This window comes from Schistocerca serialis, chromosome 2, assembly GCF_023864345.2.
Source record: "Schistocerca serialis cubense isolate TAMUIC-IGC-003099 chromosome 2, iqSchSeri2.2, whole genome shotgun sequence".
NCBI lineage: Eukaryota > Metazoa > Arthropoda > Insecta > Orthoptera > Acrididae > Schistocerca > Schistocerca serialis.
The window spans coordinates 62,703,129-62,723,049 of NC_064639.1; the positions used below are offsets into that span (position 1 = coordinate 62,703,129).

Sequence of the window (19,921 nt, forward strand, 5' to 3'; positions counted from 1 at the left end):
TAATTTGTCTTTACGGTCATACGAGAAAGCAACTACAATTGATTGTCAAATGCCGATCACCCTCTTGCACGCTTTACCAAGCTCACATTTATAGTGAATCTCTCATCCAGCACAGAGTCCCAAGTGATTAAAAAAAGCACATGTTACTCCAAAGTAAAAGAATGGACCTGCAAGATTACAGACCAATATCCCTACATTCTGTTTGCTGTAGAATGCTTGAACATGTTCTCAGTTCAAATATAATGAAATTTCTTGAGACTGAGAAGCTCATGGTTTTAGGAAGCACTGTGTGTGTGAAACTCAGCTTGCCCTTTTCTCACATGATATACTAAGAACTATGGATGATGGGCAGCATGCTGATTCTATATTTCTAGATTTCCGGAAAGCATTTGACACGTTGCCCCATTGTGGGCTGTTAACTGAAAAACAAGCATACGGAATAAGTTCATAGCTACGCGAGTGATTTGAAGACTTCTTAAATAACAGAACCCCGTATGTTGTCCTTGACGGCAAGTTTTCGTCAGGGACGTGGTAGGGAGTGCCCTGGGGAAGTGCGATAGGACCGCTGTCATTCTCTGTATACATAAATGATTTGGCTGACACAGTGGGCAGCAATCTGCAGTTGTCTGCTGACGATGCCACGGTGTACGGCAAGGTGTTGAAGTTGAGTTGACTGTAGGCAGATACGAGATGATTTAGACATAATTTCCAGTTGGTGTGATGAATGGCAGCTAGCCCTAAATGAGAAAAAATTTAAGTTAATGTGGATGAGTAAGAAGATCAAATGTATAATATTCAGATGCAGTGTTACTAGTGTCCTGCTTGACATAGTCAAGCCGTTTAAATATCTGGGTGCAACATTGCAAAGTGATAGGAGGTGGAACGAGCATGTGAAAACTGTGTTAGGGGAGATGAATGCTCAACTTCAATTTATTGGGAGAATTTTAGGAAGAGTTTGTGACGAAGCAAGCTGGGATCTCTTTACTTTCTCTCTTGTTTTGCCACCTGCCTCCTCAAATACGTTTTTTTTTTTTTTTCTTTTTTTTTTCAATCTTCCCTAATTACCATTAACAAGCATGAGTATAATCTGCATTTCCATAAAAAAGAAAGGTTGGTCCTCAGTCTTAAAAAATATAGCACCAGATCTAATTTTGTGCTTGGTTTTGTGTATGTAATTAATTTCCTGATTTATTTTGACTATTCCTAGTTAATATCTTTTGTTATAGGGTGAAATCAGTAATTGTTCCGTGGCTTAAATGCTATTGTTGACTTATACACACATAGAAATAGTTTACTACTTATAAACATTTGGACAAAGAACTACTAGGATTCTTAAAGGATTTATTTGGCTCTATTTGTAAACATATTAGCAAAGCCAGCCCTTAATTAATTCCAAAATAATTACTCCATTTGTCAAAAGCACTGTTTGCTTACATATATCTGTTAATTTCATTATTTAAACAAATAATTCGACCTATCTTTGTGGTAGAAGGAACTGTTAAGGAGGAGGAATGATTCGATGTATCCAGTTAATTGAATGACTTATGTTTTAAATGTAATTTCCGTAACTTGAACATCAAATAGTGTATAGTTTCAGTGCCTATTATTGCGAGGGTATATAAAGGACCGATTTTTGGCCCCAGTCAGTTAATCCACAGTCGATTTTCAGACGGGAAGTCTGTATCAGTTAGAGTAACACTTATGCATTAACTTAACAGTGGAATTAGTGTAACACCACCAGGCCATGTGTTAAAACAATGACAGTGTCTGTTCAATTGAAAAATAGAGTCACAGGTACCTTATTATTCTGCAAGAACTGAACTGTGTGGTTCTGTATTTACTGCTTACAGATGTTCAACAGCAAACTATTGCAGCAGTTTGCTGAACTTTGCCTGCAAACTAATTATGAGGCTTATTAAAGTTAACCAACAGAGAACTGGCCATATAACTGTGTAATGTTGGAGGGAGGGGGGTTGCGAACAGTGACAGTAAAGAACTTTGAAATGCAACTATCGGCTACATCATTTACAGTAGCCAGTGTTGAACGTCCACCCTCTACTGTATTTACTCAAATCTAAGCCGCACCTGGAAAATGAGACTCGAAATCAAGGAAAAAAAAAAAAAAAAAAAAAAAAAAAAATTCTGAATCTAAGCCGCACATGAAATTTGAGACTCGAAATTCAAGGGGAGAGAAAAGTTTTAGGCCGCACCTCCAAATCGAAAAAAATTGGTCCATTTTAATATGAGACACAATTTAGATCGAATGACGATACAGCTACAGTAGTTTGGTTCGAGTCGTAAGCTTTGCAGTTAAGCTTTACCAGGTAGCCATTGCTATGCGTCAGGCGCTCCGTCCGTATTTATACGGGTACCCTTCCATTTTCACGTGCTCGTCTGGTTTGAATTGATTGCTTATTTTTCGTCGATCTCATAAGTGCCGTTCTCTTTGTTATAGGTGTTTATGTCACTCTAAGCTGAAAATGCATTACTGTATTGTGTCAAGCATTGTTTGTCGCATTCTGATAATGAGTGTTTACGGCCTGTCGCCGCTCGCGGCATGGCTTACTTTTATGCGCGCTACTGCCGCTTACAATGGAAGACGGGGGAGGGGGGGGTGGGGGGTGGGGGGAGGAACTTTCTTTGATAATGATCAACAAGAACCAAATAATAGACTGTGTATGATAGAAGATGTTCTGAATGAGAGTTTAGCAAAAATTTTTCTCCGTTTTAAAATGTTTGCATACGCCTCTTTAGTACATTACATTCTGCACAGAAATTAGAGTCATCTTAGATTTAAAAATCTAGTCAATTGCCGTGCTTCATTTCTGACTGTATCACTATTAGGCATAAGAATAATACGAATATAAACATGACATGATATGTATATTCTTCCGCGTTTGCTGTTGTCTCACTCTAGTTTCGTAGTTTATTAGGCAGACAGGATTTAAATGAGATAGCGGCAAACACGAAAGAATACATGGCAAAATGTTTATATCCGTATTATTCTTATGGTGAAGAAAATACTGCATTTGAGTCACAATTCATGGAAGTTCCTATTAGCAACCATCTCTTCTCACAGGTATGAAAAAATTCAGAATGTAGAGTTGGCCATATTGACAAACATCCCAAACAGTCTTGCCAGTCGGATTTTCGTAGTACAATGATATGCTGCTACATTCAAAGATGAACAACACGGAATTTGTATTTACTTCGTTGGATAATGTATGAAAATGCAGTCGTCGAAAACTCGGGGCGGAGAAAAAAGCTCGTCTTCCACCTTTTTTTAATTTATTTACTGACGCAGAGGTTTTGGCGCCAGTATTTATCTTTGTGCCTGCATTGCAAGCCTTTGTAGCGCTACATATATTCGACGGCAGAAGTTGCGGCGGCACCTACCAACATTTTTCAGAACTTCCGCTTACTTTGCACTCGATTCTAAGCCGCAGGTGGTTTTTTAGATTACAAAAACCGGAAAAAAAGTGCGGCTTCAATTCGAGTAAATGCGGTATTTTTCAGCCAGTATAACAATGCAGTATATCGACACCAACAGCTATCAATGAAGAAATAAAGCAGGCGAATGTCACAAGTGGTTTCACCTATGAAGGAGACTGCGTCTAGGATGCTGGTGTGACCCATTCTTCAGTACTGCCTGAGTGTTTGGGATCTGTAGTAAGTTGGATTGAATTAAGACAGCAAAGCAGTTCAGAGGTGGGCTTCTAAATTTGTTACTGGTAGGTTCGATCAACACATAAGTATTATGTAGATGTTTCTAGAATGAAATTTTCACTCTGCAATGGAGTGTGCGCCGATATGAAACTTTTCTGGCAGATTAAAACTGTGTGCCGAACCAAGAGTCGAACTCGGGACCTTTGCCTTTCGCAGGCAAGTGCTCTGCCGACTGAGCTACCCGCGTACCGCCGGTACTGGCAGAATTAAAGCTGTGAGGACGTGTGGTGAGTCGTGCTTGTGTGCTCAGTCAGTAGAGCACTTGCCCGTGAAAGGCAAAGGTGCCGATTTCCAGTTTCGGGTCTGACACACAGTTTTAATCAGCTAGGAAGTTCCATTATGGAGATGCTTTAGGAACTTACTCGTATAAGGGAATCACTGAATGGAAAGCAACATTATTTTCGAGAAACATTACTGAGAAAATTTACGAGAACCAGCATCTGAAGCTGACTGCCAAATGTTCTCCTGCCGCCAAGGATCACAAAGATAAGATACGAGAAATTAAGGCTCATACGAAGGCATAAAGACAGTCGCTTTTCCCTCGCCCTGTCCGCAAGTGGTACAGGAAAGGAAATGACTAGTAGTTGTCTACCCTCTGCCACACACCGTATGGTGGCTTACAGAGTACCTATGTAGATGTAGATGTGATTTTTGTCCAAGATTGAAGTTAATGGGGCATTAAACTCTGGTGTACCTAAATTTTCCTGTTTACGTCATTCCAAATGTGCACTTAAAATGGGAACTGGGCTGATAAGAGAAAAAGAGAGTGACAACTCACAAAAGAAGAATGATGGACTATAAGAGGCACATTTAGAATACAATGAATGTCCGAGTGCCATCACTTCACTTTACCTGCACATGCTGGACTGAGTATAATATATAGGAAGTTGGTATATGGTGCATCTTGCGCAATGCTGCAAATCTTTGAGCAAGTACGTAAATTAGGATTACAATGACAGCTCCACCGTAGAATTACAGTCCATATAAGTATAAACACATTTTTCTTCCGAAATATCACACTGTTAATTGCAAAGAGTTTATTCAATAAATTAGTCTTGCAACTATATGATGCTTTTTCAATATCACAGCATTAGAAATCTGTCATACAGCAATCATTATAAAGGGAGAGAGACAAATTTCTTTCAACATAGTCTGGGAAATTTGTTAATAAAAATATCTTTGGTATAGCATGGAATTATGAAATAAGAAAACACAAACACATTTAGGAACTATTCATAAATACCAAGGGGGCCACAAATGCCACACATCTTTTTCATACTGGAAATATCAGGTAAGCAGTTGTGAGCAATCGACTAAAGACAATGGATGGATTTCATTTAGTTCCAATATTATGGACGTATAATAATGACAAGCCTCAGCAGCATTAAATTATAGGGGAGGGGCACAATAGATAAGTATAGATCATAAGGGAGTCAAAATGGAACATCCCTTTGAAAAAATGTGAAAAATATTAGGAACTACAACCAATTTTTGCAGCATTCTGGACACCTAAGACCATATATTGCATTGGCCCTTAGCACTCCAAAAGTGTGCCAATTTATGCCAGGTTTAAGATGTACTTTGCATTACCGAGTATAAAAATGTCATATAATATTGTTATTTAAACTATCGACAGGGCGTGTATGATTATTAAGTATTATAGCATAAACAGCCATTAAAACTATTTCAAATGGAATCTTTTTCCAAACTAAGTAAAAGCTTCATTCAGTTGGTAGAGTGAAACGGTAAAAGACAGACAGTTTTCCTAGTACTGGAAGAATCACCAGACAATTAGTCGAACAAACACTCACAGGTACAACTTTGAAAATAAAGTTCCTAGGAGAAGTTTCCAAACCCTTCAGAATTAACAGCTCTCACCGATTCTCTTGAATCTGGTCTTAGACAAGGTCATAAGAGATTGAGATAAAGAACTAACAGAGGAAAACATCAAAGAAATCCATCTAGGATGGGGAAGAGGAAGATTTGAGGTGAAATTTCTCGCTTTTGCTGACAATACTGCAGTAATTTCTGAGGATAAAACAGATGCAAAGATGATGATACAAACACTTTATGACATTGCAGATAAACCAGATTATGAATATCATACGAGAGAATGGAATACACTGAAAATGAAAAAACAGAGAAAAATACATAAGAAGATAACATAAAAAACATCAAAAAAGTTAATAATTTTATGTATTTGGGTGAATGGATACAACGCAATGGATTAGGTAACACCACCAGTTACGAAAGAGTGAAGAAAATATAATTAGCATATACTCGTACCCAAAACCGATATTATATAAGATCAGAATCATTGCAGGAAAAAATTAAACACTACCCAACAATAATTAAACCAGAAGCACTTTACAGATCTCAATGCCTAACATTGAACAAAAGGGGCGAACAAAAAGAACTGGAAAAGAAAGAGAGGAAAACACTCAGAAAAATTTTAAGAGCACAAAAGAACAAAGATAACCGGACGAAGAGGAAAAATGGAGGTCAATACAGACAGAGACAAAGAAACAATCGCACACACTAAAGAGGGGAATAAAGTTTTACAGTCAGAATAAATGACAACAGGGTAATAAACAAAATTTTTAATTTCATTTCCAAACTAAAAAACACCACAGGATGGCTGGAAGAGACAAGAAGGGACTTGAGGAAACAATTTCACAGAAAACACCAAACAGGACAGGTAATGTTTCAGGCTCCTGATCAATACCGCAAAATTTCCTATCCAACAACAAAATTCACAACCTAAGAGAGAGATGCCAAATGAACAGAGGCAGTCCATCAGCCAATGCATGAAGAAGTTCTAGGAAGATGTTAAAAAGGAAGTACTTTTGTCTTAGGTTCTAAGCAGCCTATAAATGGCCAAATTCTGTAATAACACACACACACACACACACACACACACACACACACACAAATGGCATTTACAGCATTATCACTTTTTAACACCGTATGGGGGGGGGGGGGGGGGGGGCGCTTCGTATAAGATTGCTTATTGTGACTTCTTGTTTTTGTTACAATTTTGATGAAATATGTCAGCTATAATACATCATGTTCATTTTTGTTTCTAATGTATTTTGGGATTGCTAACAACAATGCAACACTTAATTTCAAACTCTTGTTTTTTGAAGATTGTTGGTTTCAAATCAGGCATTAAAAGGAAAGAATTGTCAAATGCGAAATATTTATGCCCACCTCACATATAAAAAGCAAACAAAGAAAACTGATTACCTTAAGTTGGGCAGTTTAACCTTAAATTGTCTGATTAAAAAACTAAACAAGACTGCCTTTGCTGTGATTGTAGAAAAAATAAAATCCAATTTGTGTTTTTTTTTTTTTCTTTCTTTTTTCCTTTTCTTCAAAGTACAGAAGTGGAATAACCGTGTATTTGTTACTGATGTTTTGTGGTTGTTTGTGTTAAGACATTTTCAATATGTTAAGTACAGTGCATCACATTTGTACAACATTTTAAAGAGAAACCTAGGAGAAAGTGTAGGCCTTCATGTAATGTATGTATAGAATACTGTCTTTTCATTTTGCTATTGTTGACTAATTTTTGCAATACAGTAACTGAAACAAAGTTGTCATTCATGACAATTATAGTATACAGCGCTTAAGAGCAAGTTTTAAACTTGCTCAACATTTTATGTCATTCATTATCCACGAACACTTTCAACACAAAGTTGTTAGGCAGGTACTCAGCCATATCGGTAACTTTTCCTTTAGGAGTGGTCGGTTTCCTGTCCGGTTAAAGTACTCGGTAGTGAAGCCACTTTATAAAAAGGGAGACATTGATAATGTTGACAATTTTAGACCTATTTCGATGCCATCGGTGTTTGCTAAAGTTATCGAGAAGGTTGTATATACAAGGTTACTGGAGCATTTAAATTCACATAATTTGCTGTCAAATGTTCAGTTTGGTTTTAGAAATGGTTTAACAACTGAAAATGCTATATTCTCTTTTGTCTGTGAGGTTTTGGATGGATTAAATAAAAGGTTGCGAATGCTAGGTGTTTTCTTTGATTTAATGAAAGCTTTTGACTGTGTTGACTACAAAATATTACTGCAGAAGTTGGACCATTATGGAGTAAGGGGAGTAGCTTACAATTGGTTCGCCTCTTTCTTTAAGAACAGAAAGCAGAAGGTAATTCTCCGCAATATTGAGAGTGGTAGTGATGTTCAGTCCCAATGGGGCACTGTTAAGTGGGGCGTTCCCGAAGGGTCAATGCTGGGGCCACTGCTGTTTCTTATTTACATAAATGATATGCCTTCTAGTATTACAGGTGATTCAAAAACATTTCTGTTTGCTGATGACACCAGCTTGGTAGTGAAGGATCTTGTGTGTAATATTGAAACAGTATCAAATAATGTAGTTCATGAAATAAGTACGTGGCTTGTGGAAAATAATTTGATGCTAAATCACAGTAAGACTCAGTTTTTACAGTTTCTAACTCACAATTCAACAAGAACCGATATTTTGATCAGACAGAATGGGCATATTATAAGCGAGACAGAACAGTTCAAGTTCCTAGGCGTTCGGATAGATAGTAAGCTGTTGTAGAAAGCCCACGTCCATGATCTTGTTTAGAAACTAAATGCTGCTTTATTTACCATTAGAACAGTATCTGAAATAAGTGACACTTCAACACAAAAAGCAGTCTACTTCGCATATTTTCATACGCTTATGTTGTATGGTATTATTTTTTGGGGTAATTCTTCTGATTCAAAAAGGGTATTTTTGGCTCAAAAATGGGCTGTTCGAGCTATATGTGGTGTAAGTTCGAGAACCTCTTGTCGACCCCTATTCAATAGTCTGGGAATTCTGACACTGCCCTCACAGTATATATTTTCTTTAATGTCGTTTGTTGTTAGCAATATTTGCCTATTCCCAAGAGTTAGCAGCTTTCACTCAGTTAATACTAGGCAGAAAGCCGATCTGCATGTGGAATGCACTTCCTTGACTCTTGTGCAGAAAGGAGTGCAGTATTCTGCTGCATCCATTTTTAATAAGCTACCACAAGAACTCAAAAATTTTAGCAGTAGCCCAAACTCTTTTAAGTCTAAACTGAAGAGTTTCCTCATGGCTCACTCCGTCTATTCTGTTCGAGGAAGAGCTAAAAAATTAAGCAAATTCCAGTGTTACATTGTTGATTTTCTTTATTTAAACTTACGACTTGTCACCTGAATATGTTTTTTTATATTTCATTTTATCTGTTTCTAATATTGTGTTATAATTTCATGTATTGACTCGTCCCATGACCGTGGAGACTTCTCCTTAATTTGGTCCCACGGAACAATAAATAAATAAATAAAATAAAAAAATAAAACAACTGATGACTTTACATTGTTGCTATTTCTTTCTTCACTTGCTAAAGGTTTTTACATTTTTCTGGCATTTTATTGTTGTACTTACTGCTCAAGCATAAGAAAAATTCCTCTTCAGTTCCTCTCCACAAATGCTGTATTGTAAGTACCGCAGGTGTACTGTATTTCTGCTATTTTTTAAAGTGTTAACACTCTAGCAGCCTAAAACTTACAAATACGAATTTTTTTTTTTAATCAGAAAACAGAGCAAAACACGGTTTGTGTGACTATTTGCTATTACAACCACAAACCGTTGGTTCCTTTGATGTCATTATAACCTGTTGTTTTGACTCTCTCTCTCTCTCTCTCTCTCTCTCTCTCTCTCTCTCTCTCTCTGTGTGTGTGTGTGTGTGTGTGTGTGTGTGTGTGTGTGTGTGTGTGTGTTTTTTTAAGAAAGTGAAAATAATCCACCTGGAAACACAATGTATTTCATAATTAAAGTACAGACCTATGCTTTTAAAGCATGTAGAACACTGGAAACCTATTACTTTACAAGAACACTCTCCAAACAGTTACACTGTGAAGTTTTCTTTTACTGAGTAAGGTGGACAAAGCCTCAATGGGTAAATTTCTAATTTTGAATAAACCTCACTGTAGGGAAGAAACAAGGAAAAATAACATGTTTAGAACTTAATAGAATATATATCTAAAAACAAAGATGATGTGACTTACCAAATGAAAGTGCTGGCAGGTCAACAGACACACAAACATACACACAAAATTCAAGCTTTCGCAACAAACTGTTGCCTCATCAGGAAAGAGGGAAGGAGAGGGAAAGAGGAAAGGATGTGGGTTTTAAGGGAGAGGGTAAGGAGTCATTCCAATCCCGGGAGCGGAAAGACTTACCTTAGGGGGAAAAAAAGGATGGGTATACACTCGCACACACACACATATCCAAGCAGACTGCTTGTGTCTGTATATGTGTGGATGGATGTGTGTGTGTGTGTGTGTGCGAGTGTATACCCGTCCTTTTTTCCCCCTAAGGCAAGTCTTTCCGCTCCCGGGATTGGAATGACTCCTTACCCTCTCCCTTAAAACCCACTTCCTTTCGTCTTTCCCTCTCCTTCCCTCTTTCCTGATGAGGCAACAGTTTGTTGCGAAAGCTTGAATTTTGTGTGTATGTTTGTGTGTCTGTCGACCTGCCAGCACTTTCATTTGGTAAGTCACATCATCTTTGTTTTTAGATATATTTTTCCTACGTGGAATGTTTCCCTCTATTATAACCATATCATTAATATAATATATGTTATACTTAGGTCAGTTTACAAAACAGCTGATAAATTCCTATAAACTAAGCATTCTACTCTGGGTTGCCAGGTGTTGGGATTTTGAACCAACTGTTCGATATTTCGGGCCCATTTTCTGTACTGAAGTACGAGTGATTTGCTATTTTTAGAATTCCATCAAAATCACTAATTTATTTATTGACAAAATAAAATCAAGAAAAATGTGGTGTGCTGTTGCCAGTTGCCGCGTGATGCATTTATGAACTTAACTGGCCATCGTCTGTCATTTTCTTTTTCTCCATTCAGCTGCCACCTCCAAACTACATTGCACATCTGTTAATTAGTCAAACTGCAGAGTTGAACACAGTTACATTTTGATTTTACTGTGTACAATATGTCATAAGCATATCTAACTTAGAGATACGTACAAGCATCAAAGGTAGTGGTATTGAAGAAGATACTGATGCAGATAGTTTATGTGAAGAGATCAGTAAACTAAATAAAACTTACGAATTATCACAAAGTGAAGCAAAGCTTCTATGTTTACAAACTCATTTCTGCGGTTAAAGTTAACAAAAGGTGATAAATGAAAAGCACCAGTTTGCTTTTGTTCTACAATATTACTTTTATTGTTAACCGGTTTTCGGCTTACAAGGACATCTTCAGACATCATTCTTTAGTGCATTGGCAACTATATATTTTGCAGTGGTGTCTTTGCATATTCAATATCTACTTTCATAACATAGCAAAAGGTCATTGAAAGCTGTAATTAGCAATAATCAATATAATTTTTTATATTTACTACATGTTTTATTGTTTTCACCCTCAGACTTCAGCTCAGCAAATCCTTCAGCAAGGCAATGTTCTGTAATTTTGAGAGCTGAATATATATATATATATATATATATATATATATATATATATATATATATATACCAGATGGCAGTTATAAGAGTCGAGGGACATGAAAGGGAAGCAGTGGTTGGGAAGGGAGTAAGACAGGGTTGTAGCCTCTCCCCGATGTTGTTCAATCTGTATATTGAGCAAGCAGTAAAGGAAACAAAAGAAAAATTCGGAGTAGGTATTAAAATTCATGGAGAAGAAATAAAAACTTTGAGGTTCGCCGATGACATTGTAATTCTGTCAGAGACAGCAAAGGACTTGGAAGAGCAGTTGAATGGAATGGACAGTGTCTTGAAAGGAGGATATAAGATGAACATCAACAAAAGCAAAACAAGGATAATGGAATGTAGTCTAATTAAGTCGGGTGATGCTGAGGGAATTAGATTAGGAAATGAGGCACTTAAAGTAGTAAAGGAGTTTTGCTATTTGGGGAGCAAAATAACTGATGATGGTCGAAGTAGAGAGGATATAAAATGTAGGCTGGCAATGGCAAGGAAAGCATTTCTGAAGAAGAGAAATTTGTTAACATCCAGTATTGATTTAAGTGTCAGGAAGTTATTTCTGAAAGTATTCGTATGGAGTGTAGCCATGTATGGAAGTGAAACATGGACGATAAATAGTTTGGACAAGAAGAGAATAGAAGCTTTCGAAATGTGGTGCTACAGAAGAATGCTGAAGATTAGATGGGTAGATCACATAACTAATGAGGAAGTATTGAATAGGATTGGGGAGAAGAGAAGTTTGTGGCACAACTTGACCAGAAGAAGGGATCGGTTGGTAGGACATGTTCTGAGGCATCAAGGGATCACCAATTTAGTATTGGAGGGCAGCGTGGAGGGTAAAAATCGTAGAGGGAGACCAAGAGATGAATACACTAAGCAGATTCAGAAGGATGTAGGTTGCAGTAGGTACTGGGAGATGAAAAAGCTTGCACAGGATAGAGTAGCATGGAGAGCTGCATCAAACCAGTCTCAGGACTGAAGACCACAACAATACATATATATATATATATATATATATATATATATATATATATATATATATAATGTTTTCCAATCTACTCAGCCTTACAACTACATTATAATAGAGCTAGGGTTGCGAGATTCAGCTCTCAAAATTACAGAACATTGCCTTGCTAAAGGATTTGCTGAGTGTATACCTGTCCTTTTTTCCCCCTAAGGTAAGTGTTTCCGCTCCAGGGATTGGAATGACTCCTTACCCTCTCCCTTAAAACCCACATCCTTTCGTCTTTCCCTCTCCTTCCCTCTTTCCTGAGGAAGCAACCGTTGGTTGCGAAAGCTTGAATTTTGTGTGTTTGTTTGTGTGTCTATCAACATGCCAATGCTTTTGTTTGGTAAGTTATGTCATCTTTGTTTTTATCTGCAAGTGATTCTTGCGTGAAGTTCCATAGTTACCCATCTGCCTCTTGCCAACCCTCCTAAAATTTAAGAGGCAAACCAAACAGTTCAGTGCTTATTTTACCATGATCCATCTCCACTCGCCATCATACTGACACAATTCATTAAAATTCAGATCATTGCATTTTTAGTGAATAATATAACTGGATCTGATTTACTGGCACATTAATAAATCCTGCAAAACATTAATTCTTACTGAAAGAGCTTTTAGCAAATTTAATTAATCAATCTTGGCTACCTCCATTCAACAATGTCATTTTTTGTAAACTAAGACTCAAAAAAATTTAAATTGCTTTTCAAAACGGGTGGTGAAACCCGTGATGATGGTAATTATAATACGGGTAAAGCTGACTGTTGCACAGAATCCCGTATGGAGGATACTGAAATTAGCATCCCTACCTTTGAGAAGCAACTGAAAGAGTTGAAAACAAATGTCACCAGGTCCCAATGGAATCCCAATTTTGTTCTACGGACAGTACTCTCCAGAGTTAGCCCCAGTTAGTTCGCATTTATTGCAAATCTCTTTCTCAGCGCAAAGTCCCAAGTGACTGGAAAAAAAGAGCAAATGACTCCCATTATAAGAATGGTAACAGAGCAAACCCTCAAAATTACAAACCAATATCCTTAATGTCGGTTTGCTGCAGAATTGTTGAGAATACTCAAAAGTTCAAATATAGTAAGCTTGCCCTTTTCTCATACCGAGGTGAAACAAATGCTGTACCATTGTAAGAGATACAGAGGTTAGCGAGTGTGCTGGGACGTACCCCAGTTCACTACTACCAGCACGTCGTTGTCATAATGCACCTGTGCTTAACAGACACAGAACTGCACCCTACTCTACGAGCAAAATTAAAAATTAAAATAACTTTTCCAAACATTGTATGTGCTTCAGTACATCATTTGTATTTGTAATAGTTCTAATTACAGCACGCTATTACAATAATGCTATAATACAAATCAAACAATGGAAATCCAGGACGGACTCTATTATGAAAAGGAAAGTTGCTACTCACCATATAGCAGTTTGATGAACGCCTTACTAGCCGAAAGCTTTATTTTGACAGCCTTCTTGTTGTGCCTATGTGCGACTCAGCGTCTCCGCTATATGGTGAGTAACAACTTTCAACAATGTATTGTAAATAACTACAAATACAATGACTTTTAAAGAGGCAGTTCATAGGTCATGTTCTACTGTCAGTTTTGTTCTAAAAATTCTAGCCAGAAGGTTTAAATGCAGTAGAGCTAGAACCGTATCAATAGCTAAAAAGCAAACTTAACTATCTATATAAAATATTAACAAAGAGATAGAGGGGCTGGCCAGCACTTACCTTAGCTCAGTACAACTGTTAGATTCACAAAACAGAACTGAAAATTTACATTCCTAGCTTTCGGAACTTTGTTCCTTCATCAGGGAGGAGAGAGGGGAAAAAAGGGAAGAAGGGAAAGTGGATTCAGTTACTCACAACCCAGGCTATGAAGCAACAGGGAAAGGTAAACAGGGAGGGTAGCAAGGATGGAGGCATGGTTGTCAGAGGGAAACCAAAGATATTCTACAGTTAAGAACTGTGCCAGCTTCAAACCAAAGAGGATGCATACAGTAGAATATCTTTGGCTTCCCTGTTGCTTCATAACCAGGGTTGTGAGTAACTGAATCCACTTTCCCTTCTTCCCTTTTTTTGCCCTCTCTCCTCCCTGATGAAGGAACAAAGTTCCGAAAATTAGGAATGTAAATTTTCTGTTCTGTTTTGTGTTATCTATCGGCTGTACTGAGCTGAGGTAAGTACTGGCCAGCCCCTCTATCTCTTTGTTAGTATTTGTTTCACAACTTAATATGAGATTTTCCATTAATCATTTATATAAAATATTAAGAAGAGTGCACATTGTTAAATGACAAATTAATTATTACATTTCCAAGAAAGGGCCATTTAAATGATACTAAAAACAAAGATGATGTAACTAACCAAACGAAAGCGTTGGCATGTTGATAGACACACAAACAAACACAACCACATACACAAAATTCAAGCTTTCGCAGCCAACGGTTGCTTCATCAGGAAACCGTTGGTTGCGAAAGCTTGAATTTTGTGTGTGTGTTTGTGTTTGTTTGTGTGTCTATCAACATGCTAACACTTTCGTTTGGTAAGTTACATCATCTTTGTTTTTAGATATATTTTCCCCAGGTGGAATGTTTCCCTCAATTTTTTTTTTATATATATATATATATACCAACAGCCAGAGAGACAGGAGGAGACACTTCACACGAAGAGCTCAACATCTCCTTGTCAGTCAAACAGCTGCATGCACTGTGCCTCTGACATCATCAGAACCAGGTGGCTACCAAAATCATTTTCAGTAAAAGTAGGAATTGAACTCACAAGGGCTGGACAGTGTCCTGGATCACATAGATTTCATGGAAGTAACTGTTTGGGTGCTGCCCGCAATGTTGACAAAACCATGTGGCACGTGGTGTGACATTATTTTCCACTTTTAAGGCAAGCAATTAAATTTTGGTGATAGACAATTTTATTTGGAACATCCCATAGAGGTAACCTCTGAACTGTTGTTAATAATGCTGTTTCTGATAGGGATATCTGCTAGAATTAAGACTTATATTTTGTGCCTGTGAACTTTGACTGAATATATCAGTCTTGTTAAAACTTTTATTTATAGTCATAGTTTCTGATCTTGCACAGCAAATAGGAACACAAGTAGGAACATTTTCTTTCAATGAGTACAAAAAGTAACATTGTCTTGCAGACTGAAATTATGGTCAGTACGTTCTCCATCGTTTTCTGGCTGATCGCAAAAAAAGTTGTAAATCACGTAGGTACGTGTAAAGCAGGCACAGACAATTTAAGCATCTTTTCATAACAACATAATGAAGTAACAACCATTCCGATTATTTACCCCACAATATGATTATTTACCCCACAATATGATATCCTGCAAAATGTGGATGAAGGGCAACAGACAGATTCCATATTCCTACATTTCCGGGAAGCATTTGAAACTGTGCCCCATTGCAAACTGTTAATGAAGTCCAATCATCTGGAATAGGTTTTCCAATATTTATTAGGTATGTTAGTACAGATGTGTAGGAAAAACTATCCTCTAATGTTCAAACATAATGTTAGTGGTGTGCTTGACACAGTCATGTTGATTAAAACAAAATGAAAAATGCTCCTATTGTAGCACATTAAAGGATGAATATGTCCTGAGTGAAGTTAGGGGTGTAAAAGATAGGGACTAGCTCTTTGACTTATCTGGCAGCTTCAGACACATTTAAATAAAATATTGTGGCATATTCATGCAAAACTGTTCCAGCGTCCCTCTAGGAACAAATTCACCCCCAGGAAAACTTTTTTAGCTATTACATGTATTCTCTTCAACCACATGATGACATACACTCCTGGAAATGGAACAAAGAACACATTGACACCGGTGTGTCAGACCCACCATACTTGCTCCGGACACTGCGAGAGGGCTGTACAAGCAATGATCACACGCATGGCACAGCGGACACACCAGGAACCGCGGTGTCGGCCGTCGAATGGCGCTAGCTGCGCAGCATTTGTGCACCGCCGCCGTCAGTGTCAGCCAGTTTGCACGTCCAGCACGAACGCTGGTCCAACTGAGGCGCCAGGTGGAAATGGCATGGCAAGCCGTTCCACAGGACTACATCCAGCATCTCTACGATCGTCTCCATGGGAGAATAGCAGCCTGCATTGCTGCGAAAGGTGGATATACATTGTACTAGTGCCGACATTGTGCATGCACTGTTGCCTGTGTCTATGTGCCTGTGGTTCTGTCAGTGTGATCATGTGATGTATCTGACCCCAGGAATGTGTCAATAAAGTTTCCCCTTCCTGGGACAATGAATTCACGGTGTTCTTATTTCAATTTCCAGGAGTGTATATTATTTACTATGGCTGGCAAATTTTATGAATTTTTGGGCACAGGATCAGGGACTTTAGCACATAAATTGCACAGTGCTGGTGTGCCTTGCAGCTGAGAGAGCTCACTGCTGCGTAAGTATGGTGTGAATATGTCAAGATGTTTTGATCTAAATGTCACTGAAGCTGCCAAATAAGTCAAAAAGCTAGTTCCCCCTCTTTAAATCCCTAATTATATTCAGGACATAATTGCCCTTTTTTGTGCTATGACAGGAGCACTTTCATTCTGTTGCCCAACTTTTACTATAGCATAATTTTTTTTCATAAGACCACCATAGCTTGGCTGCTAATTTATATTTTTGTTGACTAGGCTTTTTTCATAGTCTTGCAAACCATGTGCTTATATCATGGCAAAGGATAAAGCTTTCACGAAACAATGCAGTGGCCATTAATTATGTGTATGTATGTTACAAAATTTTAAATGATTCGCGCAGATCAAACAGAAAAGTGACGCACTTAAGAAACATTCCTTGTTTTTTCGATGTGGAATACAATTAAAGCAAGATTTTTTTTTTAAAAAAAAAAGAAACTTTTTTTTAAAACTTATCTCAGACCACAATCCGATATGCTGGTGGCCCAGCTCCAATTTTTCGTTCAAACTTTGCTGAATATAACGTAACATAGGTGATAGGAGATAGTTGTTCGAATGGCTGTACAAATGGCCACTGTTCCGAGCTAAACCAAAAGCTTTGTACTGCATGTGCCTAGCTCGAATGGGAACTGAACATCAAAATTCTACTGGGAATAATGTTGCAAAGCAATATGAAACAGTTCATCTTTATAATGCACTAAACTGAACACTACTGCAACTCATTCTTGATTACTACTTGAGCGTTTGGGAACCCCACCAAGTTGGATTAAAGGAAGACATCAAAGAAATTCTGAGGCATCCTGCTAAGTGTGTTATTGGTGGGTTCAATCAGCATGAATATTATGGAGCTGCTCCATGAACTCAAATGGGGATCTCTCGAGGGAAAACTACATTCTTTTTGGAAACACTATTAAAGAAATTTAGGGAACCAACATTTGTAGTTGACTGCAGAATAATTCTATTGCTGTCAACATATATTTTGCTTAAGGACCACACAGACAAGATACTAGAAATTTGAGCTCACAGGAAGACACAGAGACAGTCATTTTTTCCCTAGCACTTCAGCATTTGGAGCGCCAAAGGGAATGAGTAGTAGTAGTAGTAGTAGTAGTAGTAGTAGTACAAGGTACCCTCCAACATGGGCCATCTATAAAGTCAGTGGCCTCCTTTATCTACAATCTTGTACAAATGAACAGGGAAAATTGTGGTATGAAAAATTAGAATCCTGCTGCAGTACGTAGAAGCAGTAGGGAGCAGAGGATAAACATATTACATGTTGATCACTGTAGCCTTACTTTCCAATTTGCTATCTTATTTGCAAGTGTGTGCTTTCTTTCTCAGTGCAACAGCTTGGAAGATTTGTTCCTTCACCACGGGCATTATCATTAAATGATAAGAATATATGGCACACGAATTGCCTGATAAGAGTTCACACAGGTCACATAGCTAGGAACACAGGCATATGCACACAGTTTCATACTAGCCTACAATTTTGCCATTGTCGGTGAACGCAATCATTTCATTACTTCACATCTATTAGTATTTGACCAGTTACTCCACAGCCCCAATATATGAAACAGCTTCAAACATCCGACTGCTTTACAAATGAGTCAACACATTAAATATTTGATGTTAAGCATATAAAATCTTTACGGTTGAAGATGCAAGACCATAATTATATTGGTTTCACTAGCTTCAGATTATTCATCCACAGACTAACAAAAAAATGTTTTTTATGTTTTATGTATCTAGCCTGTCAAAGGATAACTCCAAAAGCTACTGCGTTTTCTTTCCTTTGCGTGTGTTTATTGAAAACTCGGTGCTTCTGCTTTTTGGCGAGTGGACTCCTTTCACCAAAAAGATTTTGTTCTTATCACTGGCACCCCATAAAGTTGCTCACTTTGGCATGAAGCTCCAATACTGATCAGCATGCAATGCAGCTAATCTTCATGAACAAATTGTGAATAATTTCACTTAATATTTATGATAAGCTACAGACAAAGACATTTTGTGTTGACCGTATTTCTGAATTTGAGCAAGAAGTGTTGTTCACCACAATGGTCGACAAGACCGAGAATCATTTTAGATGTTACACAAAATTTTAGGTGGCCACAGTAACTACGTTGTTCACACTAATGGGTCTCACGAAGGGACTTCCACTGCCTGCTCAGAGGTGTATGAGGAATTTATCATCAACAGTCACTTATCTAATTAATAACTGTATTCAGTCACAAAATGTATACAGAATCGGGGGCAATCGAGCAATCGTGCCACTGCTGAACTCTATTAAGTGCAGTACAGGTTATCCATCACATGTACCCAGCAGATTAAGTCCAAACTTTAGAGAATATTCTTCCCCACTTAACAGGGCATTCTGCAGGGCAAAGAGGTAGGTGGTACGTAATGGAAATATACCACATATACAGCAGCTGAAGATGCCTACACGGAAAATATTGTGGCATAACCTGCACACGTTGCTGTTCGAGAGATAGGGCTGGAGGTTAGTGTGTGGTGTTGAGCAACTGTGTGCTGAGCCAATGGAACTGCGGAGTTCTTCCTCCTTGCCACTGAGGTGGAATGGAGTAGTTTTAGTCTGTCTCTGGATAGGGCACTGTTTTATGACACACAGATTCGTCTAGCCAAAGAACCTACCAGTGTCCAAAGCTTATGATGTACAAATTTCAGTACACCATATTTAAATGTGCGTGCTTCATACAACAGAGAGCAATCTGTTTACCATCTAATCTGCCCCTAAACTAACTGACAATGATATGTATGTGGTATATGTTTTGGAATTCTGTGATGCATCTGATCCGCCTGAACTGTTAGGCAGGAAATTTTAGTGTATACTCAGGATTACTGGTTCAGACTCCCAACTCATATTTGTATGCACGAGTAAAAGTGAGTGAGCGCGGGACTAAGTGGATCAGATTTCAAGTGGGGATTGTACCATTCAGAACACATTTGGCATTTCCAACTCAAAACATTTTATGGTTTGTGCTAATCAACAAGACATTAGGCACCCTAATAAAAAAGTAATGACTAAATCAATCCTCGAATTTGGTTCCCCTCCTCCTCCACTTTTGTTTTCTTTATTATGCTAATATTAATGACTGTTTGGAGGAGCATAAAGAGATTTGCAGATACCATAACATTAGGGAAGGTATTTTTAATTGTTTAAATGAAGAGAGACACTAAGATATTGATGAATGCATAAATATACTG

At 37.9% G+C, this 19,921-nt stretch overlaps 1 protein-coding gene across 3 annotated transcripts in view; it reads right to left on the reverse strand.

Moving 5' to 3' along the window:
* Positions 1–19,921, reverse strand: part of LOC126456762 (uncharacterized) — a 190,114-nt gene that overhangs the window by 52,393 nt on the left and 117,800 nt on the right. The window lies entirely within an intron of this gene.